This window comes from Cajanus cajan, chromosome 5 (genome assembly GCF_000230855.2).
Source record: "Cajanus cajan strain Asha chromosome 5, NIPB_CcT2T_4, whole genome shotgun sequence".
In the NCBI taxonomy this organism is placed as follows: Eukaryota; Viridiplantae; Streptophyta; class Magnoliopsida; order Fabales; family Fabaceae; genus Cajanus; species Cajanus cajan.
In genome coordinates, this window is record NC_138521.1 from 53,664,723 (window position 1) to 53,675,470 (window position 10,748).

General features: G+C 29.4%; 1 long non-coding RNA gene across 1 annotated transcript; it reads left to right on the plus strand.

Annotated features, from left to right (window-relative positions):
• The first annotated feature begins 529 nt into the window (after positions 1 to 529).
• LOC114915189 (uncharacterized) lies at positions 530 to 5,964 on the plus strand. The gene is made up of 2 exons (XR_014434104.1): positions 530 to 1,983; positions 3,370 to 5,964. It is a non-coding gene; the product is annotated as an uncharacterized LOC114915189 (long non-coding RNA).
• Positions 5,965 to 10,748: the final 4,784 nt, after the last annotated feature.

A 10,748-nucleotide genomic window follows, 5' to 3' on the forward strand; every position in this document is an offset into this window, starting at 1 on the left:
TTTGGACTGTTAATATAAGTCTTACCTGTAAATACAGTGTCACCTAATGTCACGTTGTTTTTTTTTTTTTTATAAAAAAATTAACTTTAAGTGTGACATGTGATGTTGTAAAGTAGGTGACGCTAAAACCACGTGTAAGATCACTATTAACATTACAACTCTAGCATTACTTTTTTTTTACTAATTCTACAAGTGACTTTGTTTATTATAATATCGTCTTATTATTTTAATTATTTTTAATGCTGCTCTTTTAGTGTCACTGTTCTCGGTATAGACTAATGAAGATAGTGAGATGAATTAAAAAAAAATTAAAATAATAAGGAAGTACTATAGAAACAAAGTCACTTGTATATATACAAAAGAAACAAATGACGTTGGAATACATTGCACGCAATTCCAACGTCACCAATACAACATCAATTTAAAGCTAATTTTTTTTATTATATAAAACAGTTACATGATTAGGTGACATTGTGTTAACAAGCAACACTTACATTAACAATCTTAAAGTGGGGATAAATTTAAAAACAACCCTAATCGTGTAAAATATTTCTATAATAACCTTAATTAGGTCAAAAAGTCCATAAAATCTTTAAACACAAGACATGAATACAAGATGATTATAAGTTTATTTGAATACAAGCTATAAATACTTTCGAGAAATTCTCTAATAAAATTAAATAGTATTTTTAAAAAACTAAAAAATATTTTTAAACTTATACTTAATTAAAATACGATTTCAATTGTTATAATCTTTAATTGATTTCTTAATTAGGAGTTGAAATCATGATGGTGTGATTTCACGTCCATAATTTCTCTCACATTTGCTTATTTAAACCCCAACTGATCGATGGCAGCCACACACACATGCTTCTTTACTTCGTTTTCCTTCTAGTTGTAGCATCTAGTTATTCTTTCCCACCCATGGTTGTTGAAATGATTAGTTTAGTGTAGCTTGGTGAAAAGAACACCCATGATTGTTCTTTCCCCAAGTTGCATTAAACGAGTCATTTGCCGTGAAGACATGCAGGCCATCAAGCATGTTCAGATCCTGAGGCCAAGACACTCATATGTCGAGGCCAGCCAACAGTTTCGTTCGTTCAAGCTAGTCAACCATGGTTTTCCATCGAAGTTGATGATCAATTTGGATAATAAAGCCTTCAAGTATCTCATGCAACCAGTCTCAAGAAAGATATAAGGCAGGTGTTTCTAACCCTTGTGACTATAACAATAAGAGAATTGATACAAAATGATGATGTGGATTGGATTGAGTAATTCTTTCTCTACACCAACCTGATGTTGTATCCCTAAGTCACTTCTTCTTTATGAGCAAAATCCAGAAAATTTTAGGTAATATAGTTCTTAAAAAAACAAAAAGAAAAATGTTAATATTTTTAACTTAGTTTTGTTAAAATTGGAAGAAAAAAAAAATATATAGAAGAGAGGGGAAAAAATAAACCCACAGAAATGGAAGAAAAAAAAAACAAAAACCAGGGGACTGTTATGATTTTTGTAATTGATTACCTATAATTTTCTGGGTCGTTTTTGTCATAAAGGATAAGTGATTTTGTGGATATGACATGAGAGTTGGTGTTGAGGAGGAGATACTCAAGCCAACCCTCATCACCGTTTGAGCCAATTCTCTTGCTGCCATAACCATAAGGGTCGGGAGGACCTGCCTTAATTATCTTTCTTAGACTGTGGTTGCATGAAAAACTTGAGGGTTTCATTTTTCAAATTGGTGACCAATTCCAATGGAACTAACACCATGGTTGAGTAGCTTGAACAAACCAAAGTGTTGGCTGAAATGGTATTGGTTGATCAGATCTCATAACAAATTTCCAATTGTTGGATCTATATATTGTGCACATGAGATTCGGATCCAACAACGCTTCAGTACTGCAAATCTGTGTGGAAGATGGGACTTGGTTTCAATCCCACAGGATCTAACTTCTTTTTGTCAATGTTGGTGACCTTCGGCAGGTACTGAACTATTTTCTATAATCTTTTTTTAAAAAAATTTTAAAAGATAAGAAAACAAAAAATGTTGGTTTATTACTTTTAACTAAGTTATTTTTTTTATTTAATTGATTCAATTTAATCTCTTTATAATTAGAATTCTTAAAAAATAATGTAGTATTGTTCTTTTCATCCAATTTTGACTAACGATATTAATTCTTTTTTTAATACATAACATAATAAAGTAACATGCATATAAAGAAATAATATCTCTCTTTTTTTCACCATATACACATTGTTAGTTAAAATTAGATAAAGACAACAACATTGTAACGTTTTCAGAAATTAAAAATCTTAATTAAGCCAAGTCATTACGTGTAAAAAGAAATAATACTGTTACTCAAAATTAGATAAAAACGACGAAATGGTTTTTAGAAATTAAAAAATTAAATTAAATTTTAATAATTAAAGAAATTAAAATGAACCAATAATTAAATAAAAAAGGCAAAGATAATTTTTTTTTCTATCTGTAAATAAGAGAGGAAATCAAGACACAGAAATACGGAATCCAATAGGCAGGAATGGTGCAGGATAATATAAGAAGTTTTTGACAAAATAAACTATAAAGGAATATGAGAAGAAATATTGTACGTCTATGGTGGAGGATAAAAAAAATAATATTAAAAATAGATAAAAAAAATAATGTTAGAAATGTTATATACGGTGATACAAAATAATATTATTATAAATATAATATATAGATATAATTTTATTTGATATATAATTATACATAATTTTAATATTAATTTTAAATTAGATTTAATGATATATATTATAATTTATATTTACATTTTTTAAGTAATATGTCAAATAAATAAATAAATATATATATATATATATTATTTATAATGTAGGTGACAATAATTCTTGATAAATATTATGATACTAACTGTAAGGTATATCTCATGACAATTATTTTTAAAACAATCATAAAGAATGTGGGTACAAGACATATACATCTAAACAATGTGAGGAAAAGAAATAATAAAATAAGTTATAAAAAGTTATGCCTGTTGAAATAATAAAGGATGTGAGAGAAAGAGTATCTAAAAAGTTAAATTATAAATAGTGTAAAGTAATAATATAACTAAATAAAATATCAATTTACAAGATGACAGTCCATTTTTATTAATTTTGGGATGAAACAGAAAGTGTGTTCCTCCTCCCTAGAAGGCTGTCTTTTTCCCCATATTCTGCCAGCAATCAATTTGTTGTTTTTCCCCCACTGCTTTTACCTGTATTACGCGTGGATGTGCCTGTGTTAGAAAACATGTATATTTTCATGTAGGAATTTCACCAAAGGATATTTAGTTACTATTTACTATTTTTATGGCTGTGCTTAATTCACAGGGAATTTAGTTGAATGAGTACAACCATGTCAAGATTCTCAATTATCTACTTTGGAAGAACACACTTGAATGAAAAGATTCCTGATTGCTCCTTCACTCGTGCCAAAGGAAGAAGGGAGAGATCATTTGTTCTAAGAATTAACATGGCAGGAATACAAGAATTCTTAAGAATTCTTTGTAATTCTTTGTATTCTTGTATTCTTTCCATGTTAAATCTTCGTACAAACTACAAAGAGGGATATAATTGAGAGAGGAGAATGGAAAATCATGTGTTTTGAGAAATCTGCTGATCAGTGAGGAGAATGCAAAATCATGTATGCTTCATTGTGAGAGTGTGCATATCGGAGTTAGAGTTACTAGTTTCAAAGTCTGCCTTTACGTCAGCAAATATCTAAGGTAAATTATTAAGTTTTTTGTTACTATTATTAGCTATAAATATATTTTTAATCGCTATAAAATAAATAAATTTTAATTTTAGTCTTTATTAAGAAAAGTATTTTTCATCCTTATAAAATTTAAAACTATTGTTTTTTATGTTATTATGTTATAATTTTAACTATTTTTTATTTATCAAATGATCAAGTAATTTTCAAGTGTTGTGTAATACTATGTTAATATGTGACACCTCTTGATTGTTTTATAGATTTTTAAATTAAAATATTATTAATCAATCTTAAAATTATTATTAGAAATAAAAATAGAGATTTTAGACTAGAGGAATGAAAATAAAAAATAAATAAAAAACTAGGAAATAAAATCAAAATTTATTTATTTTACAATGACAAAAAATATTTTATAAAGACCAAAAATAGTGCTTACAAATTTTATAAGGATGTAAAATAAAGAAAAAAATATTACAGAAATTAAAATCAAAATTCATTCATCTTACAAGAATTAAAAATATTTTATTATTACTATTGCTTTTACTACTAGAAAAAAAAAATTTCATATCTCTATATATTATTTAACTATAAAAAATTGAGAGATAGAAATAAAGTAGTTGCGAAAAATTTTAAAAATGATTGCGTGATTGTGGAAGAAAATTAGAGATGGTTTGGATAAATTGAGAATAAAATTTTCTTAAAAAATTATACACCAAAAAGATATCTATTTTATTATTAGTATAAATTATAATAATAATAATAATAATAATAATAATAATAAAAGACATTAAATGCCTACACTATATTAAAAGAAAAAAAATGTTTATGAGCAATTATTTATGAATAGTTTTAAAATAAAGTAAAAAGTGAGTAGTTTCAAAATAAAATAAGAGACATTGATAGAAGATGATTTTATGGAGTTGTAGCAAATAAAGGTAAATTCTCTGACGGACCACTTGAACAAGTGGTGCATGGGTGGTGAATGAATAATGACCGTAGATTAAATGTTAAAAAAAGTAAACGGTTGAGATTTAATTTAATGAGTAAGTTTTAACAATTGCAGAGTAGTCCTTTGAAATTTTTTATTCAGGGACATTTTGTATTGTCTAGGGTTCCGTTTAGCAGGTGGGGGTGTTACGATTGTGGCGGTAGTTTGTTGGCAACCATGGGTGAAGTAGGCCGGCGCACGGTGGTGGTGTTTTGTTTGTCGCAGTCCGCAACCCCTGTGAAAATCCGTTTGAGTGATTTTTGAGAGCTAAAGAAATGGGTTGTAAAGAACGAAGCGTTTTGCAAATGACAAAGGCATTATGCATTATTGGTCGGTATTTTACTTTTCGTGAGGCGGAGATTTGAGGTAAAGGGTTTGTTGATTGTGGAGTCTGAAGAGCGGATTGATGATGCGTTAGTGCAGGGTATTGCGTAGAAGAAGAAAATTGTGGTGGGTTGAACATCGTTGATGGCTGATTTTTTGGTTTTGTTGTTTGTTTACATTTTTGTTTGGTTGTTATACCTTTTTTTTAATTGTAATTTTAAGATAGCATATGTGGTGGTTTAGAGGTTGGTGAATGTAGGGTTAGAGTTTGGTTTTGTTGAAAATTGTGTTTAGGGTAATGGTATTATTTGTTGAGCATTGAAATATGTTTGTTACTGGATTTCTTCCGTTTTTCTAAAAATGTTATTGACAAATTTGATGTTTGTTAGATTTGATTATATGAAATATAGTTTTACATGAATGGAAGACAGTGGGGCGTGGTATGCAGAGTAGGCGAAGTCAGATTGAGGAAATGCAGTGTGAGGTTGTATTTTACAGACATGATGTTGGTGGGGCTTTTGAGCAATTTTAGGTACGTTATTGTTTTAGGAAGTTTATGAAGTTGATCGATGATTTTGTGTGTATACGTTTGTAATGCTGTATGTGCCCCCATAGATTGTTAAACAGAAAATTTGGTTAGTTGAAGCAGAGAATGCAAAGATACAGCTGTAGCTTAAAGAACGTGGAATAAGTAGGCAGACTTTATGAGGAGGTGGTCGTGATGGTTAGCTGTTTGTGTAATCCTTAATCTTGTGAATTGTTGTAGAATGTTGGGTTTGTTAGCAGAATACAAATTTTGTGATAGTTGATGAATGACGTGTGTAGCAGAATACGTTATTTTGAGGTGTGTAATTAATAATTACAAAAGTTGTCGCCAAATGAATTGATGGTTTAAGGAGAATGGTGTTTAAAACTGAGGTTGATTATATTTGTCTGGTTAAAGAAGCATTGATTAGGAATTATAAATGATATGTAGCAGTTTGATGAAATGAAGATATGTATTTGTTAGTTGATATTGTATGTTAATTTGTTGAAACGTGAAATTGAACAGATTAGTTAGTATGGATTTGGTATGGGAAGTATATATTTTTTGGGTTGGTTATGTGAAACATGATAGATAGGTTATAGTTATGGTCATTTGTGTCGTAAAGTGTGGTTTAAGTTAGAATGTGGTTTTAGTTGAAGATCATTTAGGATGTAAAACATTTACAAATGAGACTGGTTGCACGTATTTTGGGTGATGTGGAGAATTGAATGTGGTTAGTGTATGTTGGTGGAAGCGGTGTTGCATTATGTCGTTGTAAATATAGATTTTGAATATATTGGTTTGTTAAATTTTGATAGTTGGTAACCGTGTATGGATTTGTGCATGTTTGTAGCAGATGAAATTGGTCTTTAGGTATTGATTGGAAGTTGTTAATTGCATAAATACTGGTTTAATAATGTCAGTAATGAATACTTATTAAAAGCATGTGATTAAAAATGGATTCGTGTGTTTTTGGATGTAGAATATAATAAAAAGCATGTTTAAATAGTACATTAAAATTAGAATTATATTGGATTAATTGCATTTAATAAATCACAAAATATGATACACAAAAATGTGATTGTTTGGCTGAGTCTTTGAAAGTTGCGAAGAAAGTTACAATTATATTGGATCTGTTGCAATATATATATCCAAAAAAGGAATCAAAAAATAATTGGGCCAAGTGATAGAATTTTTTTCTTGTAGAATAAGGATCCAAAAATGTGCAGCCCAGCCGATGATATTAATCCTAAACGTGTAGGTTCATTCCTGAAGTTGTTTTTTGAATTGAATTTATGATAGTCCAATACTTTGACAGAATTCTGCAGCTCTGATGTGGATGGTGCATTTACATTCATTATGATCACTGAAAACCAAATCTAACGCAATTTTCATTCGAACAGTTTCTTCATCAAGGCTCTGAAAATGTTACGTTGTTTGACATATATTAATATGCATAAGTAAAATAAAATGTAATTTCAAATGTATTGCATTATTTGCTCACCACTTTGATTAAGTTTGGTTGAAATGCATATTCCATATCCATCTATTGTAAAACCCAAATAATAGAGTTGTTACTGTTATGCATTGGAAAAAAAAAATTTCAATATAAAATTCATTACGAAAAAAAAATGTAAAGTAAATTAGTATTGGTTACCTATGGCCACAATTTGGAACTGCCCTTCCTTGCAAAATATCCCAGCTTTCTCCATGTACTAATTCTTTAACAAAATGTTGAGGATAAAAACTTGATTCCATCATTTGTATTATGACGTTGGACTGAAAGAGGAAAATAATATGTATGAAATTGATAGCGAAGTTAGGATGGTTGATTTATTTGGAGTTAATTGTGACATACTATTCGCATCATGTTGTGACGTCTACTAGCCATTCTTTCCTCCTTTAGATAAGAATCCAAATGGTATATTACATTGTCTTCTAAGCTAAGAACCATCAAATACCAGTGTCCGCTATATTCCTCAATTGGCACATATATCTATCAAAACCAAAATATTGTATTAAATGGGTAAATCAAATGTAGTTAAATAAATAGTTTAGTATTTCATTTGAAAGAAATATGGAATGCAGTATACATATTTTAATTTTTTATATGGTTTCATCCAGTGTTTGGCATATGTTTCCAATAGGTCTTCAATTGTGTCTCCTTCAATGATAGCTCTCTGGAAATATGACAATTTTGATACATGTTATTAGGTGTAGTAAAGAAGGAAAACTAATGATGAAAATGTTGATAATAGATGTTATTTAAAGTTTATAATTGTACATTAAAAAGAAATGATAGTTAAAATTACAGTATTTTAGTGTAAAAGTTATATGATAATATTTACAAATTTTGAAAATTATTAGTCAAAAAAGAAAAGTAAACTGTATTGGGTTGTGGAGTTGGAAAAAAAAAAAAGAAATGTTAGAAAAATAATAACAATGAAAGGTTACCGCAAATTCAGGAGGAAGAGACCAAATGGTTTGGTCAGTAATCTTGTCCTGCATATCAGTGATCTTCATTGATATCCAAGCAACAACCTAATGAGGTTAGAGAGCAGAAAGGGTAATGAGTATTGTTGTAGATGATTAAACATTATGAAATATTAAATTTATACGTATACCTGACGTTTGATTTTATTTCCAGGACTTAAACATTGTAATTGTTGTCTTGTAACCTCTGTGTAATTCATTTTTAGGAGTACTTCACTAGAAGAAAAGAAATAGAAAAATAAGTATAAAAAAAAACAAAATTGTAGTTGTAAATATTTAATACAGTATGAATGAGTTATGAAAATGGTAACCTGAGTTTATAGTCAAGGTAAAAAATATAGGTGCATAGTCGTAATTGTTCTTTTGTTAATGTCATGTCTTGGGTAGGCCTAAAAATTGAGTTGATTTTCTACAATAGACATGTGTTAGAGGACTTGAATTAAAAAAAAATGAAAATGTAAAGATTTTTACCCGTGGCAAAATGTGGCCTACAGCAACGATACCATCTAACTCATCATCACTTGATGGTATATCTTGCACATCTGTCTTGTTTGGTTGTTGAACCTGCTTTTTTGCATTCTGTGTTAACTCAGTTGGTATGTTAGGTATTTTAACATTGGTTTGTGCAGCTAAGTCGCTAAATGTCAAGTTTCTGTAGACATTGGATGGCAACGGTGACTCCAATGACCCTTCGTTAATTGTTGGCTAAAAAAAAGGAATTGTAGTTTTAGTGGAATGGAAAAACTAATTTCATTGACAAGTAATTGAATGTATTATAAAGTAAATGTAAAGTAAAGTATACATACGACCTTCTATTTGAGTGGAATGGAAAAACTACTATTTTGATTGTAGTTGGGTGGTTGGGTTGACTGACGATGATGAACTTCTAGTTCAATTGCATTCGTGTTGTTCGAAGATAAATATCCAACTATATTGTTATTGCTCAAAATGCTTTTACCAATCATCTTACGCTTACTTGGTCTTGTATCAACTTGATTCAGAATGTGTGACTGATTCATAAATTTCCGTTGGGATTGCTTTGTCAATGGAGATGAATTCCGAGAATATATTCGCTTAGGTGTGGTGTTCAGTCCAGTATCTGGATTTGTAGTTGTTAATGTTGGAGAATTTTGTTGAACATTCATTGAGCGAGAAATTGCAGTCATAGTTATGTCTCTTGTAATATTAATTTGAGACTCAATCTTTGCAAGCTTCGTATGTATTTCATTTTGTTTTTTCTCCATTTCCTGCAGACAGTCATTAACACCCTATAAAAGAAGGTTGTAAAAAAATGAAGTTAGTATATATGATTGAGGTTGTTGCGTAAAGAAAAAACTATAAAATGTTTGATGCCAAACCTGAGTGATGTTAGAAATGAGTTTTGTTGCGGAGTATATGGCCTGAATAGTTTTGTCAAGAAGTAGTAGTTCAAATGCATTCTACAAAATGAACCATTAAATGATTTGAGCATATATATGTACATAATGACAACGATTTTTGAGATGTAGTAGAATAAGAGTATTACCTTGGAATGATTTTCATGTTGGTTGGTTGTGTCAGGATTATTCATTAGAGCAATAACTTCTATTGGCCTGTATAAAAAGTATTGTTTAGGAAGCATCCAACTTCCATGAATGAATAGAAGTGATTTACAATAAATGCATTGTTAAACTAACCCAAAAGAAGTTGAAGTGGTTTCAAAGGCTTCAGCATTTGTTGATGAGGTAATGGTTGGACTTTTGTTTGTTGAAGGCCCTGCCATTTCAATAGTAGTTGGTTCTATGTTCATGCGGTTGGCATTAGGAGAAGTCATAGCAAGTGGTGAAGAATGTAGTTTATTTGTATGTAAAGGAGTATAAATGTGTTTATTTATCGTAATTGAGATTTGATTTTATTATAAAAAAAATTAGAGTTAGGCTTAATAATGAAATGCATTAATAGTTGATTGAATGTTTGACATGCAGTGAGCAAAGAATTTATTGCAAGCAGCAGTGATATTATTATTTTGTAAGAAATTTGTGCTATTTTTGTACCGTAAACCGTAATAATTAAATTTATTAATTTTTTAATTGATTTAATATTTTGTGACAGGTACTGTGATATGGTGATTGGTGACGCTTCCCTTGATGAGAGGATGGTCATATTTTCATTAATATGGATATACTTTTCGAATTATTTTGCAAATGACGTTTGAAACAAATAAAATAAAAAACATAATAAGATAGTTTAATAAATATATTGAAAAATATCTTATTTTATAATAAAATTATGAAACAATTAAAAGTTGGAACCTTTGCGAGTAAAAAAAATAATAAATTATAGTAAATAAAAGAACGTAATGATATAAACATATATATATATTAAAAGTATTGAAATTTTATGTATTACCGTGTGTTGAAGTATGAGCGGTTTGTTTGAAGGGCGTATTGTTGTATATTGGTGAAGAGTTTGCATGAGGTTTGTTTGAAGAATATTTTAGGCATTCAGCTTCAGATGCGTGATATGTGGTGAATGATTTGTTTGTGATGGCTTGGTAGGCATGTAGTTGTTGGTTACAAACTTACAATCCATGGACGAGAAGTAAATTCCGGTATTTTTGCCGTGAAAAAAAACTAAAAAAATTGGTCGGAGTTACAGTCAGTGATGGTGAGAAAGAATCCGGTGAC